Source organism: Pan paniscus, chromosome 2 (genome assembly GCF_029289425.2).
Source record: "Pan paniscus chromosome 2, NHGRI_mPanPan1-v2.0_pri, whole genome shotgun sequence".
Lineage (NCBI taxonomy): Eukaryota > Metazoa > Chordata > Mammalia > Primates > Hominidae > Pan > Pan paniscus.
Window position 1 is genome coordinate 24,500,510 of NC_085926.1, and position 5,517 is coordinate 24,506,026.

Below are 5,517 nucleotides of genomic sequence, written 5' to 3' on the forward strand. Positions count from 1 at the left end.
AACTAGACCATCCCATACAAATACCATAGTCCGAGTAGTGATGAAATCTTGTTGGAACCTCCAAGTGAGATTTCAGAGCCTGGGTCAGTTTTCATTATACAACTGAAGTTGGCTCTTTTTCAGGCCAGCTGACCTCTTTTTGCAAGAGTGTGGCCCTTCTGGCTTCTCTAAAAATAAATATTTGCTCCTCTGTCTACAAGGACATTTTTGGAAATCGATTTGTCATTTTGGTGAGTCACAGTGGTATCAATGAATGGCAAATGTGGAGGAATTAGAATGCAATTTAACTTAATAAGGAAGCTGCATTATTGATCATACCCACATGAAATTCAGTTGCCATTTATTTGTAGAGCAAAACAGGAAATAATTATCTAAGCGAACCACTTATTAAGAATGAGTTTACATAATTATTACATCTACTTCACAAAACCACCAGTATTTAAAGCAACAAATGCTTTCTGAATTTTCTAAGATTTTTCTTCCTGGCAACTGGAAGAAGATGGACATTCGGGAGCCACATTGTGAACAGTCAGGTCGGCTACTTAACAGTTTTTCAGGAAAAATGCCATCAGTGAGAGAAGCAATCAAGGCAAAGGGTACTGTTCTAATTGTAAATTTGGTCTTCTTTCTCTACTTGGGAGGGAATCTATATGGCAGTGTTTTGTGATCATCAGTTCCGCCATCTTATGGATTAATCTCAGTAAAATCTCTTTCAGAGATTGTCTTAGAAAATGAAAGTACAGAAAAAATAAATAAAGCACTATAGGAGCAGAAGAGACAAAAATATTCATATACTTTTGTACACATTCAGCCTAATTTTCCAATATATAGTAAAAAGAGTGGCCTCTGAACTTTTCCAGGATGAAAGTCTCAATAGGATACTAGTTCTTTGGGTGATTTAGACTCTGGACAATTCTTGGTGGGCCTATGTATATTCTGGAAGCCCTGGCTGAAACTGTTTGGCCCACAGAGATCTGACGAGGCGCATTAATAGGATTATTTCATCTAAAGGTTAACAATCCCCCTGTATCCAAAGAGGAATCTAAGCATCATTCAAGAGACATCTAGGTAGAAATGGAATCTTGAAACTAAGGTTCTTGGTGTGAGAATGTATTTTTCATTTGAATAGCCCTAAAAAGAAATAGTTTCAGTCCCTTTACCTAATGTTAAAATGATTGTTATTTTTCTGGTGTCATTTTCTTCTTTTTCTAACTAGGCTAGATGCTCCCAAGAATACAAAGATAAAGAAGATTGCCTGCAGTTGCCCAGATGCCTGGTGTGTAACCTCACTGATTACTTTTTCCCATTTTAAAGATATTATTGCTTAAGTGGTGCTACCTTCTGCAAATGACACTAACTGAAACTTTATATCTTTTTATGAGGGGTGGTTTTAATTGATTGTCAGTAGAGACTATTTGGAACAGACAAGTTCTAGGTTTTACATATTCTTCCAGGCTCACAGGGCATGAAAAGGGCCATTTCCTGTGAGTATTTTGCAGACTGAGGAATTATGATGTTTTATTTTATTGCCAATTTCCAGAAAAGATGATTCTGGAACACATCTCAGTGCTATTAATTTTTTGTCCGAAAATTCCAAATGAAGCTTATTGAAAGTAAGAAACATAATTTTTAGGCTCTTTCTGAGGGTTATGGAGCTTTTTTGATGTTCACCTTGTCTAACAGCCTCCAGGAGTGACAAAAGGCAATATATGTTCTTTTGACAAAGAAGATTTTAAGTGAGATCATGTTACTGATGGGACTTGGTCCTAACTCAGAGGATGTTATTCTCATCTCCAATAATCAAAGAGATAAAAATACCCAGGGAAGGGCATTTTGTCATTTAAGTCAAACTTAAGAATCTTCCTGTTTTCTTACTCTAAATAATTCTTGAACAATAGTTATTTTCGTATTTTTGGCTGGCCTATAAAGCAAAACATTGTAGGTAATGAATGTGGATAGACCAAATGATCTGTCCACAAACTGCATTCTTTAGTACTAATGAACACTATAGATAATCAACAAAAATAGATATATATATATATAGATACATATATGAAAATAAATAAATGTCAAATCTCAATTAGCTATTCTAAGTGGATGTTTTGAGGTTAGGGAATATAGAAGTATCCCAGGCTAACTAACATTCTCACATTGTATGTGGGAAATTTCAAGTTCATCATTAGCTAGTCCTAACCTGAAACATAATGATCATGATAATGAAAATGCCAATTAACATCTGTTAAGGGTGTGGACCAAACAATGTGTCTTTCAGGCATTCTTTTCATCTTCCTTCTAGCTTTGAGAAGACTGAACAATATCTTCAGCAGAAGTAGAGAATTGTACATTTAATTGTTATTTATTTTATTCTAAAGTATAAATGTCACTGAATTAGAGAATACTGAAAATGAAACTAGATTAAAGCTTAAGAAAATATTTAATGAGTGATCTCATAGAGCCACTCTTTTAGTCTGTTCTATGATTTGCTGCACAGATGCTGTTGAGTGTCCAGGGTTCTGTGGCACATTTGAGCTTGTGCCAAATACCAAGGAAATATGAGCAAGTAGCTTCGAAGCTAATTTTGGTAAATGAGGGCACGTTTTAGAAATGAATAATCACTTCATCAAAATAACTTTATTTTACACACTTTCCCCTCATTCTACTCTCTCCATGGACTAATGTATTGTTTGCTTTTTAAATTTGGATGGTAATTCACTAGTTAGATTGCTTATTTAATTTAATGCTGCCAAAGGCATTGGTCCTGCTTGACTCAAAATAACAAGTAACAATCAACAGAAGTTTAAACTAGAGTGACTACTACATATTATTAATTCATTGTGCCACCACTCTCCCAACTACTTTATAAGTATTATTCCTTTTATTACTCACAGCAACCCCAAGAGGTGGATACTATCACTATTGCTGTTTTGTAGCTAGGGAAACAGAGTCTCAAAGAACTTAAGTAACTAGCTCAAGGTCCCAAAGTCAGTAAAATGTGGAGATCCAGTACTTGAAATCAATTCTGCTTAACATCTGAGTCTAAAACCTAAGCTCTACATGGTATCACATCTTTGAAAGCAATACATGCAGTTCTTGATGTCTCTGGATGGTCTTTGCTATGGCATCTTGTTCTTTTTTTCATGGTGTCACTATCTTCTCTCATGTCTCTGATGATATCAGCAATAACTTCTTTAGAGTTGTCATTTCCTTGCACAGTCTCTGTTTTTTTTTTAGTTTACTCTTTTCTGATTGTTTTTGTCTCTAGCTTCCATGTTATAGGGAAGGTTTTTAACACTAGGCATGATCAGAATCACCTAGGGAGCTTTAAAAAAATACTGATGTGTAGGCCACAACAGGCAAGCAAACCCAGACCTCTGCTATTGGGACATATTTCTTCATGGCTTACCAGTTGATTCTAATGTTCAGATTGGGTCAATCCTTGGATGTCTATATGTCTGTATTTAAGAGTGGAAGACCAAAAAGCTAATTGGGAAACAGGCCCACGTGGCTTAATTGGTGAAATCTATTTAGCATTTAAAAAAGAAATAATACCAATTTTACACAAAATCTTTCAGAAAGTGGAGGATGACAGCCCTATTCAACTCGTTTCATGAAATCAATAACACCCTGATACCAAGGCCAGACAGAAGCATTAAAAATATACACTTAAAAAAAGATATAAATGTATATATACATGCATACACATCAATGCTCATGAACATAGACCCAAAGATTCTTAATTAAATGTTAGCAAATAAGTTCTAGGAATGCAAAGCTGATTTAACATTCAAGAATCAATCAACTAATTCACCATATTAACAAAGGAGAAACAATTATCATTTCAATAGACGTAAAAAGAGTTTGAAAAAATTCAATATCCATTTATGATAAAACATTTCATCAAATTAGAAACAAAAGGAATTTCCTTAATCTGGAAAAGTCCATATATGAAAAATGCATAGCTAACATCATATTTAATGTTGAAAGATAGAGTACTTATTCTCTAAGGTCAGGAACAAAACAAGGATGCAGACTCTCACTACTTATGTTTAATGTAGTTTTGAAGAACCTAGCCTTTGCAATTAGGCAAGAAAGAAAATAAAGTCTAGTCGCAGATGACATGATTGATTATGTAGAGTATTCTAACATCTAGTCACAGATGACATGATTGATTATGTATAGTATTCTAACAAATCTACAAATAACACTATTCACAATTGTTGAGCTAACTTAGGAAGGTCACAGACTATAAAGTAAATATACAAAAATCAATTGCTTGCTTATACACTAAAAGCTAACCATAAACTCTTGGTATGAGAGTGGGGCCAGTTGACATTTAGTTTCAGTTTAGGATAGTCAGCTAGGTTGTGTGTTGGGACAAACCAATGTTAGTATTTTATATATTTACTCATGGGCTCGTTAGATTCCTCTGAGAAGCGTTTTCCACTTGTCTCCCTGCAGGGTAAAGGTCTGGCTGCCCAGTGTCCTGAAGATGGGGAATTTCAGCATCCAGTAAGCATATGTTCAGTTCATGCCCATTTTTGGTTCAAAAATTATATTCTCAACTATGCCTGTAATTCCCTGTACAAAGTGCTTCCATTTGCCCTCTCCAGAAAATAAACTTACAGTCTTTTGCTAGGGTGAAGGAAGAGCTTTTACTCAGCAGCATGGGATAGTAAAGAGGTTTTGAGAAAGTAACTGCTTCTTACAGTGCTTTTACCCAATCATTTTTATTTTAAGTCCCTATTCCTTCACCCTCTTCCAAAAGCGCCTGTTGCTGCTCATCTCTGAGTCCTTTGAGAGTTCTGTGGCATGCAACACGTTTGGTTTTCAGTGTTTGCTGTTGCTGACTCAGGATTTAGGCTTGCTGAATTGGTATTTGCTCATCTGCCCACTTTCTAGCTTACAGTATGTTTATTGCTATTCTCTCTTCCTCTGTGTTCCCATCCTTGTATGTCTTTTTAAAAAGCTTCCTTTCCATCTTTTTCATGAAATACCAAATGGGTATTTCATGAGAAATTGAAATATCAAGATCACTGGCTGATTTAAAGGAATGACATTTTATAAAAAATTAAGTTACATGTTTTCTTATAGTAATGCATTACACTTACATAAGGAAAAATAATTAAGCATCTTATTTGTAGAATTGAGAGTAATAGTGTTTTAGATGGAAAAATTCCATTTTGGACTAGACAATTTTGTTACCTCTATTTAAAACAACTCCAGTAAGAAAGCCAAAATATTAACTGGTTTGGTCAATATCAGTGAGGTACTTTTCACTTAATTCTGCCTGTTATATACCACTCATGTATACCTTACATTTTCATGGTAGTTTGAAAGAATCTTGGTATAATTGTAGCCATGGCCCCGAGGAAGTAAAAGCTACATTTTACATGCAGTGCTAATTATTTCAACAAATCTTAATTAAGTACTTACCTTGAGGTAGGCACTGTTCCTGCTGCTGGAATTGGAGAAGTAAACAAAATAGAACCAAATCCCTGTCCCTCTGAGGATTCTATT